The sequence below is a fragment of the Gossypium arboreum genome, chromosome 2 (assembly GCF_025698485.1).
Source record: "Gossypium arboreum isolate Shixiya-1 chromosome 2, ASM2569848v2, whole genome shotgun sequence".
Classification (NCBI taxonomy): Eukaryota; Viridiplantae; Streptophyta; class Magnoliopsida; order Malvales; family Malvaceae; genus Gossypium; species Gossypium arboreum.
Window position 1 is genome coordinate 70585808 of NC_069071.1, and position 23330 is coordinate 70609137.

At 36.3% G+C, this 23330-nt stretch overlaps 3 non-coding genes across 3 annotated transcripts; 1 reads left to right on the forward strand and 2 right to left on the reverse strand.

Moving 5' to 3' along the window:
* The first annotated feature begins 207 nt into the window (after positions 1–207).
* On the forward strand, positions 208–314 carry LOC128289506 (small nucleolar RNA R71). Its single transcript, XR_008279154.1, has one exon. It is a non-coding gene; the product is annotated as a small nucleolar RNA R71 (small nucleolar RNA).
* Positions 315–2972: 2658 nt separating this feature from the next.
* On the reverse strand, positions 2973–3079 carry LOC128289557 (small nucleolar RNA R71). The gene has a single exon (XR_008279202.1). It is a non-coding gene; the product is annotated as a small nucleolar RNA R71 (small nucleolar RNA).
* A 7901-nt stretch (positions 3080–10980) lies between these two features.
* LOC128289818 (small nucleolar RNA R71) lies at positions 10981–11087 on the reverse strand. The gene has a single exon (XR_008279462.1). It is a non-coding gene; the product is annotated as a small nucleolar RNA R71 (small nucleolar RNA).
* Positions 11088–23330: the final 12243 nt, after the last annotated feature.

Sequence of the window (23330 nt, forward strand, 5' to 3'; positions counted from 1 at the left end):
GAATCGGCGTTATAAACGCCGGCTACTTTTGTTGGCTTTGTCCTCATGACTTGCCATTGATAATTATTTAGTGACATCTCTTCTATAAATTCATAAGCATCTTCAAATGTTTTATTATTGATAGTCCCACTAGTGGCTACATCAACCATTTGTCGAGTCGAATGATTCAGGCTATTGTGAAACATTTGAACCTGTAGCCAAAGTGGTAACCCATGGTGAAGGCACCTTCTCAAAAGGTCCTTATATCTCTCCCATGCATTGTAGAGTGTTTCTAAATCCATCTGCACAAAAGAAGAGATATCATTACATAATTTAGCCGTTTTAGCCGGCAGAAAATATTTTAATAAAAACTTTTCGGTCATTTGTTCCCAAGTAGTGATTGACCCTCATGGTAATGAATTCAACCACTGTTTAGCTTTGTTTCTCAATGAAAAAGGGAATAACAGAAGGCGAATGGCTGCATCAGAAACGCCATTAATTTTAAATGTATCGCATAGTTCCAAAAAGTTTGGCAAGTGAGCGTTGGGATCTTTGTCCTGGAAACCATCAAACTGAGCAAATTACTGTATCATTTAAATTGTGTTAGGTTTCAGTTCAAAAGTATTTGCAGGTACAGCAGGTCTAACTATGCTCGATTCGGTTCCTATTAAAGAAGGTTTAGCATAATCATACATAGTACGCGGAGCAGGATTCTGATTAGCAATAATCTCAGGAGGTAGCATATTTTCCTGGTTTTAAGCCATCTCCTTGGTTGTGGTTGGAATATCGTCCTCTTGCTCTTCCTCTGTGTATCCTAAGCTTCGCCTTATTTCTCTTCAGTTTCTATGAACTGTGCGATCAATCTCACTATCAAACAGTAAAGGTCTTTGATAAACTATAATTTATACATATTTCTATCCTATGCTTATTACTTTTTATGGATGATTTGTCCTTAGATTTGGTGAATTTGATGCTCCAAATGCCTTAATTTCATGTTTTAAACTTAGATGAGCATAGGAGAATGAAAGGAACGAGAAACGGGACAAAAACAAAAAAAATGGGCCAACGTACGAAATCAACACGGCCTGGACCCCCTCACACGAGTAGACCACACGACCGTGTCAATTTGGCAAAATCAAAGCACGACTCACACGGGTGGACCACATGTCCGTGCCTATTTAATAGGCTTGACCACGGCCTAAAGTAATCGCACACGGGCGTGTCACACGGGCATGTCCTTGTCAAGCCAAAATTGAGTCCAATTCGGAAAATGCCAATTTTGAGGGTTCTTAGGCATTCTAAAGCCTATAAATACACCCTAGAGGAGGAGGAAAAGGGGACGCAAGAAAAGGAAGCAGGGAACTACTCAAGGAAAGCTGATTGATCCATCTCAGAAGCCGGATTCATCATCAAGATTGAAGATCTCCCCTCAATTTCTCTTCAGGAGTTTTGGGTTTTTCTTTATGTTTTGTATTCATTATTCTTCTGAGATGTTTACCTTTTTAGTTATGAACTAAGACCCCTAAATACCTGAGGGGGATGAAACCTAAGATGGATCTTGTTATTATTATCTGAATTGTATGATAAATATTTGACTTGTTCTTAATTATGTGTTCTTAATTCTTGTTTTGATATTCCAAGATACTGATTCAAGTTAAGCTCTTATTCAGAGGAGGAATAGACCCTATCTAAGAGTAAATTTGTCATAATTAAGCGGAGCTGGTTGCGCGCCTAGAGATAGGGTGACAAGATTTTGCCGGATTAGGGTAAAGCCTAATAAGGGGATCCATAGATTGAGTTAATGCAACCCTAGGGTGTTAATTAGAAAGGGATTTCAGTTATTCAAACTAGGGTTAGACGTTGTTAGTCTCGAGAGAGATAATAATATAACTTAGGGATCTCTACAGAACAAGTTGAATGAATAAATCATCCAATTCAGAGTCAAATAACAAGTGAAGTCTAGGTATTATCTTAATCAATCGAGTTTTCCAAAAAGTATTTTCCCCAAATTTCTTTTCTGTGACTTCTTAGTTTAGTTAATTAGTTAGATAAACAAAACCCTTTTATTTTTTTAGGCTAGATAATAAAAGAAAGTTAATACTAGTACTTTTAGTTCCTTTGGGTTCGATAATCCGGTCTTCCTAAAGCTATACTACTGTTCGATAAGTACACTTGCCTTCATCGTGATAATAATTAGTTTCAAGAATGATTCATTATAAATATTTAAAACTTGTCACGAATATCACGTATCAAGTTTTTGGGGCCGTTGCCGGGGAACTAAGATATTAGGAACACTCGATTTTTATTACTTTAGTCAATTACTTTTACTTCAATTTAAATTTTATTCTAATTTTTATTACTAATTCTTCTTTTTCCCTTTTTCTAGCAGGTTCTTATAGTTTATGACTAGAAGAAACCCGTCAGGACCATTACTTTTTGACAGTGAGATCGATCGCACAGTTTCCAGAAACCAAAGAGAAATAAGGAGAAGCTTAAGATACACAGAGAACAAGCAAGAGGATGATATTCAAACCACAACCGAGGAGATGGCTGAAAACTAAGAAAATCCGCTTCCTCCTACAATTGCTGTTAATCAAAATCTTGCTCCGCACACTATGTATGATTATGCTAAACCTAATTTAACAGGAACTGAGTCAAATATAGTTAAACCTACTATTGCTTCAAATAATTTTGAACTGAAACCTAACACAATTCAAATGATTCAATAGTTTATTCAGTTTGATGGTTTGCAGGACGAGGATCCCAACGCTCATTTGGCAAATTTCCTAGAATTTTGTGATACCTTTAAAATTAATGGCATTTATGATGACGCCATTTGCCTTTGGTTGTTTCCCTTTTCATTAAAGAATAAGGCTAAACAATGGTTGAACTCGTTACAATGGTTGAACTCGTTACCACGAGGGTCAATCACTACTTGGGAACAAATGACTGAAAAATTGTTATTAAAATATTTTCCACCAGCTAAAACAACCAAATTACGTAATGATATCTCTTCTTTTGTATAGATGGATTTAGAAACACTCTACGATGCATTGGGGAGATACAAGAACCTTTTGAGAAGGTGCCCTCACCATGGGTTACCGCTTTGGCTACATGTTCAAACGTTCCATAATGGCCTGAGTCATTCGACTCAGCAGATGATTGATGTAGCCGCTGGAGGAACTATCAATAATAAGGCACCTGAGGCGGCTTACGAATTTATTGAGGATATGTCACTGAATAACTATCAGTGGCAAGTTATGAGAACAAAGCCGACGAAAGCAGCTAGTGTTTTCAACCTCGATGCGGTTACTAAGCTATCTAACCAAGTAGAACTCTTAAAAAAAAAGATTGACGGTTTGTGTGGTTCTACTCAGGTACATCTAGTGATGAGGTGCGATTCGAATGGAGGAGGAGCATGAATAGAATATCAACCCTTCAACCGAGGAGGAACAAGTCCAATATATGGGTAACAATAACTCTAGATCAAACACTACAGGAAAACAGACTTTTAGCGGCATTTTTTTTTTGCCTTTAGTAGCGTTTTTAAGCGCCACTAAAAATTTTAGTGGCGCTTTCCCAAGTGCAGCAAAAAAAATCACTATATGTAACGCCGGTAAAATTAGCGGCGTTTGTTTGAAAAAAGTGCCACTAAAAGTCCTCGTCTTTAGCGGCGCTTTTTTAAAAAACACCGCTAAAGACGAGGACTTTTAGCGGCCCTTTTAGAAAAACGCCGTTGAAGACCAGGACTTTTAGCAGCGTTTTTTTCAAACAAACGCCGTTAAAGACTAGGGCTTTTAGCGGCGCCTTTAGAAAAATGCCGCTAAAGAATAGGACTTTTAGCGGCGCCTTTAGAAAAACACCGCTAAAGACAAGGACTTTTAGCGGCGCTTTTAGAAAAACACCGCTAAAGAATAGGACTTTTAGCGGCGCTTGTTTTATAAAAACGCCGCTAATTTGCCTAATTTTGCAATATGTATTTTTGCACTTATATCTAACCCTCCTGCAAGAAATTCAACCAAAAACAGCAAATATACCATGAAATCCAACCAAAACCCGCAAATTTAAATAATACAAAATTATACGAAAAATATATTATATAAATTGTAAATGAATATTCAAAATATTCTTATAATAATGTTAAAAGTTACAAGAAAACAAATGTCTAAGATGGGGGATTTTGAAATTTCTGGAACATAGTCATCATAGATGAAGTCATGTTGGAGTTCATTGTATTTTCTGTTTTGCTCAGCCTCCTCGGCCGCCGCCGCCGCCTCCTGCTCTTGCCTCCACTCTAAGTTGAGAAATTTGCTCATCTGTGCGACTTGTATCGAACTATCGATCTTTAAGCCTCGAACTTCAACTTGACTTTGACTCCGGAAGGCATGTATTGGAGCGAGGTGGATCCAAAATATTGGTGTGGATATACACGGATCCTTGAAATCTAACCCGACCATACCTTTCGGGACCCAAAACTTCATTAATAATTCATTATCAATATCCTCAAAATTAACAGAACTATCGATTCAAGCGATCGCTTCATACTCTGCCTTCTTATCTTTTAGTTTCTCCTAATAAATCAGTTAAAGAGTTAGAAACAAAATATACAATAAAAAAGAATACAACATAACATTATTTAAATTAAACTAATAAAAACGACGAATTAAAACATTATAATTAAATATTAGAAATATTTATAATGAATCAAATTTTATTAAGTAAATATACCATAATTTCTGACCTCGGATGTCATCGGAGTTCCATCTTTTTCACATGCGTAATGTCAAAAAACTAAAGGCGTCCAACTTTTTGACCAGACGAGGCTTCCTACAATATAGTAGTAAATATTATTTAATAGTAAAAAGTCATTAATACTTGATAGAATTAATAAATCCATAGTACCGCGGCCTGAGCTACACAAGCAAAACTTCTCGATCCTGCCATGTGCGTAAATTTTTGTTTTTGCCTGCTACTTGTTCCAACTCGCTCACGGTCCTACATAATGAAATTATTATTACGTATATAGTAAATACTATAAACCAAAAAATTTATAAGAGTTTGCAAGTACATAATACCTCTCCTTTCTTCGAATTCCAAAATCGAACCGCATCTTCCCATTGGTACCTCAGCATTCCCCGTGGGACATTTTGCAATTTTTCTTCGAGGCTTATGGGTTTTTTAAAATATTCTTTTTTCAAAATGCTTTTATGGTCTCTCCATTTTTTACCCAATGCCTTCTTGATATAGGCATCAAAGACCTCTAAAGTAAACCTCTCCTAAAAAACACAAGTTTAGAAAGTAAATATAAATGAAACTTAAACCAAAGTATTATAAATTACATTAATGTTTTGTTACCTTAATATTAGAGAGAGCTTGATTTTATTGCTATCGGGCATGTTATGCCATGATTCGTAGTTGATGGGCAACATATTGGCATTTCGTGCTATAATGCCCAAATAGCCTGCTAAAAGTCGAGCTTCTTGTCCAACAGGCTGACCATGGCTGTTTCTAGTTACTTTGACACGCTCGACAGAATTTAAGTTATATAAATCTGTTAGGAGCGTACGTCCTCGACCTCTGCGCGTCCGACCATTTTCAGCTGAAAAATAATATATTATTACTATATTGAAATTTAAAAAATCAGTAATAAAATTTAATACAATTTGTAAAATAAACTTAACATTACTTTGAAATTCCACAGACTCGTCAAGTGTCTCTGGCACGCTTGAAGATCCAACAATTGTCTGCTGTTCAGTACTTACTTCTTCCGAATTTGTAGTATTCTGTACAATACTAAGATCTCTTAATCTTCTTCTAGGCATTTTTCCTGCAACACATAAAATAGTTAAAATTTTAGTAAGAAATAACAACAATAGTAAATATAAAATAGTTAAATTATATAACATGACCAATGTTAAAATTATAACATTACATATAAATAAAAAATCATAAAATCTTACTACATCATAAATCGTAAATATCTTCGTCCACATCCTGACGAACCCATTGAAATTGTGTACTAGTACTAGGGATATTTTCATCTAAGTCTTGTTCTGGAAAAGGCAAAGTTTCTAATCTTTCAACGATGTCATCTTTACTTCCATTCCCCATGTAAAACAAGTCTCTAGGGGTGTTTCGGAGTACAACGTACCAACCCTCATCAATTGGATCTTTCGAGTAAAAAACTTGTTTAACTTGAGAAGAAAATACATACGGCTCGTTTATCAAATGTTCTCCAGTGTGAATTAATCGAGAGAAATTCACCATTGTAAAACCAAACTGATCATTTTTAATTCCACGAGCAGTATTAGCATCAGCCCAATCACATCAAAATAAGACAACTTTCCATTTTCCATAATAATCCAACTCAATAATGTCGGGTTAGAAGTCCATAATACTCCACATTTCCCTCGACAGGATTACTGTCCCTAGCACTAGCGTAACTTGTAATTAAAGAATTAACAACTACTCCACAATTTTGAGTTCTCCTCAATCTCTCGCGATATTTGGTATGAAATCTGAATCCATTCATGATGAAGCCACTATATCTTTTTACTACTCAATTCGGACCTTGGGAAAGCCATTTAACTTCGTCATTAACGACATTCCCACTCCAAACCTATTGAATCGAAAGCAAATTGAGTAATTACAAATGTTATGAGAAAACATTATTATTTCTCAATAAAATGTTGAGTTGCTTACCATTTGGCTTAACCATTCACGAAAAGATTCAGCGAATAACCTATTAATCTCGCGATGTTGTAATCTTTGTGAGCGTGGACGAGATCTTAAGATTTGTTTGTACTCACTATGTTAAACACATGTTTAATTCATTAAAAAATAAACAAATCAAAAAAAGAAGAATATTTATCATATTTTAAAACTTACTTGTGTAATTGTTCAAGTGCATCGTGGTGGAAAAGAACATATCTATGTGCTTGTATCCAAGATCGGTCATCTAATTTTGCAATTTCAACTTTCCCGATTGGTTCTCCATAACTTTGAAATAAATAAGTTTTGTCCAAGCTTTACTACTATTCGATAGGTACACTTACCTTCATCATGATAATAGTTAGTTTCAAGAATGATTAATTATAATTTTTTAAAACCTGTCGCGAATATCACGTATCAAGTTTTTGGCGCCGTTGCCGGGGAACTAGGATATTAGGAACACTCAATTTTTATTACTTTAGCCATTCTACTTTATTTGCAATTTATTTTTTTTCTTTTCTAACTTTTCTTTTATTCATTCCTGGCAGGTTTTTATAGTGTATGACTAGAAGAAACCTGGAGGGACCATTTCTGTTTGATAGTGAGATCGATCGTATAGTTTGCAGAAACCGAAGAGAAATAAGGCGAAGCTTACAATACATAGAGGAAGAGCAAGAGGACGATACTTCAACAACAACCGAGGAGATGGCTGAGAACCAAGAAAATTCGCTGCCTCCTGCAACTATTGCTAATCAGAATCCTGCTCCACGTACTATGTATGATTATGCTAAACCTTCTTTAACAGGAATTGAATCGAGCATAGTTAGGCCTGCTATTGCTGCAAATAATTTTGAGCTAAAACCTAACACCATTCAAATGATCCAGCAGTTTGTTCAGTTTGATGGTTTGTAGGATGAGGATCCCAACTGTGATAGCCCAAAATTGACCCTAGTCGGGAAGTGGTTTCGGGGCCGCTAAACCGAGTCACCGAAATGTTGGAACGTAATATTTATTGTCTAGAATATGTGAATATGAATGTGTGAAAATTTCATGTTTGGATTTTTCTTAATTGTAGATGAATTTTTGTGATTAGGACTTATGTGAGAAAACTTAGAAATGTTTGGGCAAATGTAAGTGGCCTATTAGTGCATGTAATCAAAGGGTGGACTTGCATGTCAAATTCCCTTTGATATTAGCTAATGGCCGCCATGACAAGAGTGATGGGCAAGGAAACATGTTTCCAACATGTTAGGCTAGTGATGTATGTAGGAAACAATAAAATAGAAAGCTAGTAGTAAAGAAATAAAAAAAAAAGAAGAGAATGGTGAATGTCCCCCTATTGCCGTGAGTTGAGGAAGAGGAAAGAAAAATCCTTGTTGTTCATCCATTCTCATTTTTGTTACAATTACCATGACTTGAGAAGAAGAAGGAGTGTTCATGTTTTCTTTCTTTTGCAATTGTTGTAACTAGAAGAAGAAGAGGAAGCAATAATAGAGAAATACAATGGAGCAAATCAAATAGGTGATTTCCATCTTGGAGGAATTTTGGTCGGTTCTTTGCAAATATTTTATATTTCTTCCTAAGCTGTTCGGTTTTAAGTGTTGCGATGCTTGAGATTATTGTTGCATCGACATGCATGTAAGATTTTGATAGTTTTGTTTGGTGAGTGTGGATTAATTTGCTCACAGAAACTGTGGCTAAATGGTGAAGTAAATGGTGTGGTATGGCTGCTCAAATATGTGTTGACGTGTGCAATTGTGACTATCTTATTATGCTGCCTTAATTTGCTTTTACATGCTGTCCAATATTGTAAATTTTATGACAAATTTGGTTAAGTTTAATGCATGTCTCATTTGAAAATTCAATGCTGTCCAAAGCTGGACATTTCCATGTTGTTCGGGTGAGTCTTTCAAAGGTAACTTTGCTAAATTCTCACATTTAATTTATGGGTACATATACAAGTAATGTTCGCTATATGGAATGTAAGTATAGGTGTGATCGGTCATGGAAATTTGATATGAAGTTTTGTTAGGTGAGTGGTGAATGGCGAATGAATTATATACATTGTGAGGATGAAATTTGTATATAAATTGTGTATGTGTGCATTCGGACTTTAAGGGTAATGAGATGAAGTTAAGGTGCGAATTTTAGTTCGGGTGATAGAGATAATTCGGTTGAGTTGATTCATGATGTTGTACATTAGAATAAAAAATTTACTACTAAATGTATTTATTCTAGATCAAGACATCAAAGGGGAAAATCAAACAAAGGCAAAGCAAAGATAATCGAGTAGCCGATTGGAAATCGTTTCATCCAATATAAGGTAAGTCATTAAGCATATATTTGGTATTGATTTAAATGATCATAATATATATGCAATTGTGTTTAATGAATTGATGTGTAAATGGAAATGTATGTGTATGGAATGATGCCATCGTTGAATGTATAAAGGTGGTAAATTGCATAAAGTATTGGTCTTGGCACTAAGTGTGCGGGTATAAATGGACACGGTGACAAGATTGGCACTAAGTGTCTGGGTTTAAAATTGTACAGCACTAAGTGTGCGAGTTTGATTATACTGCACTAAGTGTGCGAGCTGAAAATATATAGCACTAAGTGTGCGAGCTGAAAATTATATAGCACTAAGTGTGCGAGCTGAAAATATATAGCACTAAGTGTGTGGATTCACTATATGCTCTTGCATTACAATTGGCACCGAGTGTGCAACATTATCGAGTTAATCCGGACAGCGGATCGGGTAAGTACCTTGAGCTCATGACGAATAGGCAATATGTTCATGCTCGGGGTTGAGCTTGGTAAGCTTTAAATCTATGTGATGATTGCAATTGTATGATTGTGGTGAAAATGAGTTGGTGTGTGAAAATGCCTCAAATATCTTATTGTATAGAATTTGAAATGTGGATGTATGACTTGGTATGAGATTGAACCGAAAGGTCCGAGGAATTATGGTATAGTTTCGATATGGATGGAGTACCTAGCTTTGTTTATTGTTTCATGTTGTGATAACTTTATTAATGGGTGGTTGCCGAATGCTTATGACTTACTGAGTTATAAACTCACTCGGTGTTTTCTTGTCACCCATTTTAGGTCTCTTGGACTCGTATCGTTTGCGTGCTCGGAACCGTCGTTGAAGTCATCACACCGGCTGGAAATCTTTGGTATTGTCGTCGTAGTTGAACTAGGAGAACGTTTGGCATGTATAGGCTATTTTGTTTTGTTGAATTGTGGGTTGTAAACTTTAAGCCATGCGAAAATGGCCTATTTGGTCGGTTGAGTGTGATTCTAAAACCTATAGTCACGAGCCTTAGAAACCTTAATTTTGATAAGGTGGCCATAGTTTGTATTATGTATGATGTAATAGTTGGCCATGGAAGAATTATGAAATAGTCATTGTTTGCTTTAGTAACAGATGCTGCCAGCAGCAGTGAGGTGAGATGGAAAAATCACTAAAAATAGTAGAAGTAGAATTAAATAGTGAATAAACTATGAAATTGAACCTCGATGAATCTATTTTCATATGGATGAAACGAAACGACCATATGAGCAGTATACTGAGAGATATTAAAGTTCTCGTGAGACAGGGCCAGAATGGTTTCTGGATCCCCTGTCTCCACTTTGAAAATTTACCATAAATTATCCAAAATGAATTAGAAGTCTTTCCTTATATGTTCAGATTCCCTTTTGAGTCTAGTTTCATTAGAAACAAACGGCATGAGCATTGAAGCTCTGTACGAGAAGATATCCAGGTCGTAATGCGCGAAGGTCAGTGTAGTCGACCCCTGTAACATGGGTAACTTTAACTAATAAACTGTACTTATTGGCTAGACCAAAAATTCTATAAAAAAATGTGTAGATGGAATTATGAGTCTAGTTTCAGGGAAAATTTACGGAACTGGTTTTCGAGTTCTGGAACTCGAGATATGAGTTTTAAGCTGACAGGGACGCAGTTTGCCAGCTAGGCTGGAAATGTGAAAAATAGTCTGTGTGACACATGAGAGTTGGTCTTAGAACCTCTCGTGTCCGACTCCGGCGACGGTATCGGGGATGGGGTGTTACACCAACGCTCACTTGGAAAATTTCTTAGAGTTTTGCGAAACTTTTAAAATCAATAATGTTTTTGATGATGCCATTCGCCTTCGATTGTTTCCCTTTTTGTTAAGGAATAAGGCTAAACATTGGTTGAACTCGTTACCATGAGGGTTAATCACTACTTGGGAACAAATGACCAAAAATTTTTTATTAAAATATTTTTCGCCAGCTAAAACTGCCAAATTACGTAATGATATCTCTTCTTTTGTGCAGACAGATTTAGAAACACTCTACGATGCATGGGAAAGATACAAGGACCTCTTAAGAAGATGCCCTCACCATGGGTTACCACTCTGGCTACAGGTTCAAACGTTTCACAATGGCCTGAATCCCTCGACTAGACAAATGGTTGATGCAGCCGCTGGGGGACTATCAATAATAAGACACCTGAGGATGCTTATGAATTTATAGAAGAGATGTCACTGAATAATTATCAGTGGCAAGTCATGAGGACAAAGCCAACAAAAATAGCCAGCGTTTTTAACGTCGATTCGGTCACCATGCTCTCTAATCAGGTAGAACATTTGAATAGAAAAATCGACGGCTTTCTTGGTTCTTCACAGGTCCAGCCAGTAATGCAGTGCGAGGCAAGTGGAGGTGGATTAAGAAATCCAGAATACCAACCCTATGGCCACAATATGAAGAACGAGCAGTTAAATTACATGGTAATAATCCTCGATCTCAAAATAATCCGTTTAGAAATATTTACAATGCATGATGGAGTAATAACCCAAATTTTTCATGGGGAGGCTAAGGGAATTAGTGACCACCACTACCTCTAGGCTTTCAACAACCACCCTACCAACAAGAGAAAAAACTGAACCTTAAAGAGATGCTAACAAAATTCATCTCAGTGGCAGAAACTCATTTTTCAGAATATCGAAACAGCACTTAAAAATCAATAAGTGTCGATCCAAGGGCTCGAAACTCAGATAGGTGAGCTCGCTAAATTGATATCTGAACGACCGCAAGGTAGCCTGCCGAGTAACACTGAATCTAACCCAAAGGAGCAATCAATGTAATTACCATTCAAGTTGAGGAAGGGATAGTTACACCTAAACTAGAATTGAGGCAAGAAACTGTGGTAAGTAAAGATAAAGTTGAGGTAATAAGTAGAAACCTATAAGTACAAAATACAAACCTCGTGTACCATACCCTAATGCGACAAGGAAAAAACGCTCAGACGAACAATTTGGTAAATTCCTTAAACTTTTAAAGAAATTACATATTAACTTACCGTTTATTAAAGCTCTTTCGCAGATGCCAAATGCAGTCAAATTCTTAAAAGAGCTTTTAACAAATAAAAGGAAGTTAGATGAAGCATCGCATGTGGAGCTAAACGCAGTTTGCTCAGCCATTCTAAAGAATAAGCCGCCCAACAAATTAAAAGATCTAGGGAGTTTTACGATTCCTTGTTTAATTGGTAGCTTAGATATTAATAATGCTTTGGCTGGTTTAGGGGCTAGTATCAATGTCATGCCTTACAAAATGTTTAAGCACCTAGGTCTTAGGAAACCCAAATAAACTAGGATGTGTATTCAATTAGCCGATAAAACAATCAGATTTCCTAGGGGGATTATTGAAGATGTACTCGTTAAAATTGACAAATTTATATTCCCATTTGATTTCGTTGTTATAGACATAGAAGAGGATAGTAACGTTCTTTTAATTTTAGGGAGGCCCCTTTTAGCAACTGCTAGAACAATAATTGTAACACCCCAAACCCGGCCCAGACGTAATGGCCGAATCTGACGTGCCACATTGAAGTTAAAAATCCATGCTTTGTTTTAGTTTTTTAAAAAAACCGTTGTTTGATAAGGCTTAACCAAGTGAATGGAAGCTGCGCACCAGGTAGGTATCCAAAAACAGAAGAGGTGAGCCATGAATTCTGCTTAAGTACTGTAACACCCCGTACCCGAGTCCGCTGCCGGAGTCGGACACGAGGGGTTAACGGCTTAAACCATTCACTTTCGCAGTCCATTTTAAAAATTTTCTAGGCAGTTGGCTAACTGCATCACTGTCACTTTAAAAATCATATCTTGAGTTCCAAAACTCGAAAACCAGTTTCGTAATTTTTTCCTGAAACTAGACTCATATATGCATCTACAGATTTTTTTCTAGAATTTTTGGTTGGGCCAATTAGTCCAGTTTATTAGTTAAAGTCTCCACGGTTACAGGGTGCGACTACACTGACCTTCATGCATTACGACCTGGATATCTCCCTATACAGGGCTTCAATACTGATGCCGTTTGTTTCTATAGAAACTAGAACCAAATAGGAATATATACATATATGGCATGACTCCTAATTATCTCTGGTTAATTTACAATGAATTTCCAAATTCAGAACAGGGAATCTAGAAACAGTTCTGTTCCTGTTTCACGAAAACCTAAATATCTCTTAACATACAACGCATATGACCGTTTCGTTTTGTCCATATGAAAGTAGATTCATCAAGGTTCATTTACATAATTTATTCACTATTTAAATCCATTCCTACTATTTTTAGTGATTTTTCACATCCACATCACTGTAGCTGTCAACCTCTGTCCTTAAGGTAGATTTTACCTACTTCATAATTTCCTTGATTCAACTAGCCCTTTTAGCATACATGGCACAAAAGATGATCACGATTAACCATTCCAAGGGCTAATCGATTCCAAACATTTCAACATCTCTTAATGAACAACATACAAAATGATTATGATACCATGCCAAAGTGTATACAAGCCATTTTCGCATGGCTATCCAAATTTATACAAAATCAAAGGGTCTATGACCAACAAACGAAAGAGTAGCCCTATCGTTAACCAAAATATCCTCACTACTAGTCTATTCTATACATGCCATAAGATATTCCAAAACATAGCAGTACCAAACAGTGGATAGTGATAGTGTGACTAGTTCTTGACGATCCCCGAGCTCAGAGCCAGCAATGAGACCTATAAGGCGAGGAAACAGAGTAAGCAGAGTAAGCATTACAATGCTTGGTAAGTTTTAAGCAGTGTCAACAGATAACAATCAAATTATAACATAGTTGTTCGTATTTTATTTCACTCTTCCTTCGGGCATACCATCCCTTTACCGAATATGCACATCTCATCCTATACAATAGGCGATAAACTCTCACACTAATCCGATGTCACATAATCATAGGAATAGTCCCATAGATTGCTCTCGTATGCATCATATATAAACTTGGAGTACATACTGTTTAACCTTTCACATTGCGTATATTTATAAGCAATTCTTATTCTAAGTCTTACCGGACATAATCTCCACACGTAGTCATCGGGTCGTGCATCGGACATAATCTCCACACGTAGTCATCGGGTCTCACCCGGAACATATTTCTAAGTTTCATGTACACTTAATCACATGTTACAACATTCACATTAGCCATTCGGCTTTACCACATATATATATACACACTTTCACATTCATCACGTCGGCCATTAGGCCTTATCACATATATATACATTTTCACATTCATCACACCGGCCATTAGGCCTTATCACATATATATACATTTTCACATTCATTACATCAGCCATTAGGCCTTATCACATATATATACAGTTTCACATTCATCACATCGGCCATTAGGCCTTATCACATATATATACATTTTCACATTCATCACATCGGCCATTAGGCCTTATCACATATATTATTATGTACAGACTTGGTCTTGGCTGAATCTACATCAATCATTTTCCAACGAATAATTCAATTTCACGCCATACTATCATTTCATATTCGAATACTCATAAACTTACAATTTCACAAATTTTGATATCAAAGATCCATCTAACACTCATGTATCATTTTACAATATCACAATTTAGAATTCAAGTATGGGATCAATCAATAGCTTATGAGCAACTAAAACAAGTTTTTATCCATGTTTACAACAAAATCACATATTCGCTACGAGCTGTTTTCCTGAGCAATGGTCACTAAATTATTTATACCCGGAGCTACAAGACTCCAAATCACTTGCCGTTAATTTTATCAGAATGTAGACTCATATATCTTCCATACATGAAATTTTTAGAATTTTTGGTTTGGCCAATCAATACCAGATTTTTCATAAATTTTCCCCTGTTTCACTGTTTGACTAATCTGACCACTCTTCGCTACGAATCAAATTTTTCATTGTACAGAATTCATAATGTGTTCTATTTGATTCCATTTGAAACTAGACTCATTAAGGAGTCTAAGAATATAAATCTTATCTTATAACCATGTTTGTACAAATTATAATGATTTTCCAAAAACAGAACAGGGGATTTCAGAGTCATTCCGACACTGTCCCACACAACTTTAAATATCTCTTTATAGGAAATTTCTTTGCTTCCACGGTCTCTTTTATAAGAAACTAGACCAACTAAGCTTTGATTACATATTTTATTCAGCCTATAATTCCACACCAACAATTTATAGTGATTTTCTAAAATCACATTACTGCTACTGTCCAAGCAAATTATTACAATTTGCTCTTAAATTTCCAAGTCCAAACACTTATGAACTTACCATTTGGGTTTAAGACATATGATGGCCACATCATATCTTATTAAATCAACTCATTATGTCCTATTATGATTGAATTTACTCAACGTTTAATCACTTAAAACTTACCTCGAAAGTGGTCGACGACTAGATATCCACGGCTATTCGTTTACTTCCTCTTTTCCCTTATCCGACTTTGATCCTCTAGGCTCTTGAGCTTCTTAATGACTCAAGTGACCAAAAATTCTTCCCCTCCTTTGTTTCTTCTATTCGGCCATGTTGACCAACCAAGAAAGAATTTTGTTTCTCCTCCCCTTTCTCTAGTCACGGCAATTGGGGTGGGGGGGAAACATGGATGAGACAACTTTGTTCTCATCACCCCTCCCATCCATTTCTTTATTACAAACCCTTTGTTTTATTCTTTCTCCCATAACACACTAACACAACATGTTTCCAACATGTTTCACCCCATAACATTTTGTCCATCCTCATGCTCATGGCCGGCCACTACATATTAGGGGGGGAAAATTGACATGCAAGTCCTCCCTTTTGACTACATGCACTATTAGATCCTTGTAGATTAGCCTATCACATTTCAAAAGTGTCACACAAGTCCTTTTGACTAAATTCACATGCAATTTACTAAATCGAAGCTTAAAATTTTCGCACATTCATATTCACATATTTTAGACCATAAATATCACATCCAAATAATTTGGTGACTCGGTTTAGCGGTCCCGAAACCGCTTTCCGACTAGGGTCACTTTAGGGCTGTCACAACTCTCCCCCACTTAAGAAATTTTCGTCCCCGAAAATTTCTACCGATGCATAGTTTAGAATAACGTCCTCTTATTGAATTATATTCATATAAACATTAGCTCATCGATAGCAATTGTAATTCATTATTGATTTCACATCGATCTATAAAATCATTTTCTTATCTCAAAACAAATACATAAACATTTCTACAAGTATGCACATATATCTCATTTCCTTGATTTCATAAGCAATAATCACTTAATTTAATTCAAAATTGCATTTCAAACACATATCAAGCACATACTAACATGTATAATTCACATCATCAACCCACATATTTGTAACCCACATTTTCATCCATGTATAAGTCGTAACTCGGCGAAAATACACATATACTCAAACATCCCAATAAATATCCTTTATAACTCCATCGTATCTCAATATTCAACTTCCACACACCTGAACATTTAATTCATTCAGCACATACGAACATACCTCATTGCTGGAATTTTTGCAAGCGTATTAACTGAAATTTTTACAGCAAGATTGCTCATCTCCGAATCACGTGCCTTCGGGATTTAACCGGATATAGCGACTCGCTCGATTGTCTTCGGGACATAGCCCGGTTATAGTGATTCGCACAATTGCCTTCGGGAATTAGCCCGGATTTAATAACTCGCACGAATGCCTTCGGGACTTAACCCGGTTTTGGTAACTCGCACAAATGCCTTCGGGAGTTGACCCGGATTTAGTCACATAGCACAAAAGCCTTCAGGACTTAGCCCGGACACCATTCAAATAACCATGCACATTTAACACTAAATCATGACACATTCGTATTTCATTTCCATTAGCAAAACTCAAATACAATACACTTATCACTCTTGCACATTTCGGTTCAATATCCACACACAAAGAGCATGATTTTGATTTACTTGAGGCATGATCTAATCAAATCATAATTTAAGCTCTATTACTCAAGAACTTACTTCACATTACCAACCCTTATGTTCATACACAAAGATCAACTTAGCCAAAGGCGGTAGCTCGTTTATCAACTGAGCGAATACTTACTTGTAAGGGCTCAACTAATTCAAGCACATATAGCTCTTACAATGCCATATCCTAGATATGGTCTTACATATTCTCACATATCGAGCCGATGCCATGTCCCAGACATGGTCTTACACACTATCTCAAATCAATGCCTTCGTCCCAGACGAGGTCTTACTTGAATTCCATTTCACACACTTAGTGCCCACTGACCGATCTCGCACTCATAGTGCTCGGTTAAAGGGATTTACACACACACAGTGCCTCCAATCATTCACACACATAGTGCTCTTATTCATTCGTTATTACACATTGAAATGACTTAACCAAGTCGATAAACATCATGTATGTACAATTTAAAACATATCATCTCATTTAAATTTGAATTCGTATAGTAATGAACACTTAAACTTTACTCAAATTACCGGCACGAAGCCTACTAGGCACGAAGGCCCGAATACACGTCACCAGCATGATTGCTCTTCGGGACCTAGCCCGGATACATTGCTAGCACGAATGCTCTTCGGAACTTAGTCCGGATACATCACTAGCACGAATGCTCTTCGGAACTTAGTCCGGATACATCACTAGCACGAATGCTCTTCGGAACTTAGTCCAGATATATCACTCTCAATTCTCATGGTCATATACACATATAGCAATACACATTAGTATATCATTTACATTACTTGAATACAAACACAACATGCTTATCGACCATTCAACTTCAAGTTCCATAGCCACATACAAAGAATCACATTTATAGTCATAACACTCTTTCAAAATTGCATCACTTATACCCTTAATTCAATCCCAGTCGAAATTCAAATACGAGTACATGATACGTACCTGATCAACTTAATAATTTAGGCATATCTAAGTGAAGTTATATCGCAAATTCTCATAGTCAGAAGCTTGCTCTAGCTCGATCGGGATCAAGATTCATTACAATACAGCAACCACATTTTAATAGTCAAAAATCATCACACTATCATTTTATCACTTTATGGCATGTATAAATAGACTCACACGTGCTACGTTAGTCCTAGAATCGACTAAACCGTAACTCTGATACCAATAAAATTGTAACACCCCGTGCCGAGTCCGCTGCGAGTCGGACACGAGGTTAACGGCTTAAACCATTCACTTTCGCAGTCCATTTTAAAAATTTTCTAGGCAGTTGGCTAACTGCGTCACTGTCACTTTAAAAATCATATCTTGAGTTCCAAAACTCGAAAACCAGTTTCATAATTTTTTCCTGAAACTAGACTCATATATGCATCTACATATTTTTTTCTAGAATTTTTGGTCGGGCCAATTAGTACAGTTTATTAGTTAAAGTCTACACTGTTACAGGGTGCGACTACACTGACCTTCATGCATTACTACCTGGATATCTCCCTGTACAGGGCTTCAATACTGATACCGTTTGTTTCTATAGAAACTAGACTCAAAGAGAATCTATACATATATGGCATGACTCCTAATTATCTCTGGTTAATTTACAATGAATTTCCACAGTCGGAACAGGGAATCCAGAAACCGTTCTGGCCCTGTTTCACGAAAACCTAAATATCTCTTAACATACAACTCATATGACCGTTTCGTTTCTTCCATATGAAAGTAGATTCATCAAGGTTCATTTACATAATTTATTCACTATTTAATTCCATTCCTACTATTTTTAGTGATTTTTCACATCCACATCACTGATGCTGTCAACCTCTGTCCTTAAGGTAGATTTTACCTACTTCATAATTTCCTTGATTCAACTAGCCCTTTTAGCATACATGGCACAAAAGATGATCACGATTAACCATTCCAAGGGCTAATCGATTCCAAACATTTCCACATCTCTTAATGAACAACATACAAAATGATTATGATACCATGCCAAAGTGTATACAAGCCATTTTCGCATGGCTATCCAAATTTATACAAAATCAAAGGGTCTATGACCAACAAACGAAAGAGTAGCCCTATACGTTAACCAAAATATCCTCTCACTACAAGTCTATTCTATACATGCCATAAGATATTCCAAAACATAGCAGTACCAAACAGTGGATAGTGATAGTGTGACTAGTTGCTGACGATCCCCGAGCCTGTAGCTTCGCAATGAGACCTATAAGGCAGAGGAAACAGAGTAAACGGAGTAAGCATTACAATGCTTGGTAAGTTTTAAGCAGTGTCAATAGATAACAATCAAATTATAACATAGTTGTTCATATTTTTATTTCACTCTTCCTTCGGGCATACCATCCCTTTACCGAATATGCACATCTCATCATATACAATAGGCAGATAAACTCTCACACTAATCCGATGTCACATAATCATAGGAATAGTCCCATAGATTGCTCTCGTATGCATCATATATAAACTTGGAGTACATACCTGTTTAACCTTTCGCATTATGTATATTTATAAGCAATTCTTATTACGTAAGTCTTACCGGACATAATCTCCACATGTAGTCATCGGGTCGTACCCGGACATAATCTCCACACGTAGTCATCGGGTCTCACCCGGAACATATTTCTAAGTTTCATGTACACTTAATCACATGTTACAACATTCACATTAGCCATTCGGCTTTACCACATATATATATATACACTTTCACATTCATCACGTCGGCGATTAGGCCTTATCACATATATATACATTTTCACATTCATCACGTCGGCCATTAGGCCTTATCACATATATATACAGTTTCACATTCATCACATCGGCCATTAGGCCTTATCACATATATATACATTTTCACATTCATCACATCGGCCATTAGACCTTATCACATATATTATTATGTACAGACTTGGTCTTGGCCGAATCTACATCAATCATTTTCCAACGAATAATTCAATTTCACGCCATACTATCATTTCATATTCGAATACTCGTAAACTTACAATTTCACAAATTTTGATATCAAAGATCCATCTAACACTCATGTATCATTTTACAATATCACAATTTAGAATTCAAGTATGGGATCAATCAATAGCTTATGAGCAACTAAAACAAGTTTTTATCCATGTTTACAACAAAATCACATATTCGCTACGAGCTGTTTTCCTGAGCAATGGTCACTAAATTATTTATACCCGGAGCTACAAGACTCCAAATCACTTGCCGTTAATTTTCTCAGAATGTAGACTCATATATCTTCCATACATGAAATTTTCAGAATTTTTGGTTTGGCTAATCAAAACCAGATTTTTCTTAAATTTCCCCTGTTTCACTGTTTGACTAATCTGACCACTCTTCGCTACGAATCAAATTTCTCATTGTACAGAATTCATAATGTGTTCTATTTGATTCCATTTGAAACTAGACTCATTAAGGAGTCTAAGCATATAAATCTTATCATATAACCATGTTTGTAAAAATTATAATGATTTTCCAAAAACATAACAGGGGATTTCAGAGTCATTCCGACACTGTCCCGCACAACTTTAAATATCTCTTTATAGGAAATTTCTTTGCTTCCACGGTCTCTTTTATAAGAAACTAGACCAACTAAGCTTTGATTACATATTTTATTCAGCCTATAATTCCACACCAACAATTTATAGTGATTTTCTAAAATCACATTACTGCTACTGTCCAAGCAAATTATTACAATTTGCTCTTAAATTTCCAAGTCCAAACACTTATGAACTTACCATTTGGGTTCAAGACATATCATGGCCACATCATATCTTATTAAATCAACTCATTATGTCCTATTATGATTGAATTTACTCAACATTTAATCACTTAAAACTTACCTCGAAAGTGGTTGACGACTAGATATCCACGGCTATTCGTTTACTTCCTCTTTTCCCTTATCCGACTTTGATCCTCTAGGCTCTTGAGCTTCTTAATGACTCAAGTAACCAAAAATTCTTCCCCTCCTTTGTTTCTTCTATTCGGCCATGTTGAACAACCAAGAAAGAATTTTGTTTCTCCTCCCCTTTCTCTAGTCACGGCAATGGGGGGAACATGGATGAGACAACTTTGTTCTCATCACCCCTCCCATCCATTTCTTTATTACAAACCCTTTGTTTTATTCTTTCTCCCATAACACACTAACACAACATGTTTCCAACATGTTTCACCCCATAACATTTTGTCCATCCTCATGCTCATGGCCGGCCACTACATATTAGGGGGGGAAAATTGACATGCAAGTCCTCCTTTTGACTACATGCACTATTAGATCCTTGTAGATTAGCCTATCACATTTCAAAAGTGTCACACAAGTCCTTTTGACTAAATTCACATGCAATTTACTAAATCGAAGCTTAAAATTTTCGCACATTCATATTCACATATTTTAGACCATAAATATCACATCCAAATAATTTGGTGACTCGGTTTAGCGGTCCCGAAACCGCTTTCCGACTAGGGTCACTTTAGGCTGTCACAACTCTCCCCCACTTAAGAAATTTTCGTCCCCGAAAATTTCTACCGATGCATAGTTTAGAATAACGTCCTCTTACTAAATTATATTCATATAAGCATTAGCTCATCGATAGCAATTGTAATTCATTATTGATTTCACATCGATCTATAAAATCATTTTCTTATCTCAAAACAAATACATAAACATTTCTACAAGTATGCACATATATCTCATTTCCTTGATTTCATAAGCAATAATCACTTAATTTAAATCACAATTGCATTTCAAACACATATCAAGCACATACTAACATGTATAATTCACATCATCAACCCACATATTTGTTGTAACACCCCGAACCCGAGACCATCACCGGTGTCGGACACGAGGGGTTAACAAGCCAAATCCACATATTTCAGCCACCAATTTGACATTTCCAGACAGGCTGGAAATCTGCATCACTGTCACCTTAAAAATCATATCTCGAGTTTCAAAACTCAGAAACTGATTCCGTAAATTTTCCCTGAATTTAGACTCATATATCCATCCATGGATTTATTTTTAGAATTTTTGGTCGGGCCAATTGGTACAGATTATTAGTTAAAGTCACCCATGTTACAGGGATCGACTGCTCTGACCTTCGCGCGTTACAACTTGAATATCTCTCTGTACAGGGCTTTAATACTGGTGCCGTTTGTTTCTAATGAAACTAGACTCAAAATGGAATCTGTACATATAAGGCATGACTCCTAATTCTTTCTGGATAATTTATAATAAATTTTTAAAGTTGCGACAGGGGACCCAGAAACCGTTCTGGCCCTATCTCACAATAGCTTTAATATCTCTTAACATGTAACTCCTATGACTGTTTCGTTTATTCCACATGAAAGTAGACTCATTAAGGTTCATTTACATAATTTATTCATTATTTAATACCATTCCGACAAATTTTGATGATTTTTCAAAACCACACCACTGCTGCTGCCAGCATCTGTTTTCAAAGTAACCATTACCTATTTCATGATTTCCACGATTCAAATGGCCCTTTTTGCACACATAGCACAAAGTGTGATTATGATTAACCATTCCAATGGCTAATCCTTTCAGACAATTTCATACCCCATAATGATTATCATACAAACTATTATAGAATCATACTAAAAACGTATACAAGCCATTTTCGCATGGCCATCCAAGCTTACACAAAACCGGAAGGTACATGACCTTCAACATTAGGGTAGTCCTATACATGCCATTTCAAAGTTCAACCAAAATTATACCAAAATGGAGGCTTTGATAGTGTAGATGACTTCGACTTTAATGATCCCGAATCCGATCGCTAACGAGCAAAATCTATAAAACAGAGAGCCAAAGCAACGGGGTAAGCATTTTTATGCTTAGTAAGTCTCAAGCAATAAAATCAGCTTTAACTAAGGCATTACATTCACATAGCCAAATGAATCATTTCATTAACACACATTCACATAATCATACTTGCTTCACACTTCATCATTGTATACTTTCACAAGATATCAACCAATTCAATAGCTGAAAATTCGTTAGTCGATTGAGCGAATGTTACTCAAACATATCGACTTTTCCAATGCACATATAAACATACCTTTTCCTTTGGGCTTTTCGAGCGTACTAATTAAATTTATTACAGCAACCAACGCTCACCTTCAGCCCAAGCTTCTTGAATACAACCGGATATAACCACATGCACGAATGCCTTGGTCTTAGCCGGATAGAACGACTTGCACAAATGCCTTTGGTATTAGCCCGGATTTAACAACTTGCACGAACGCT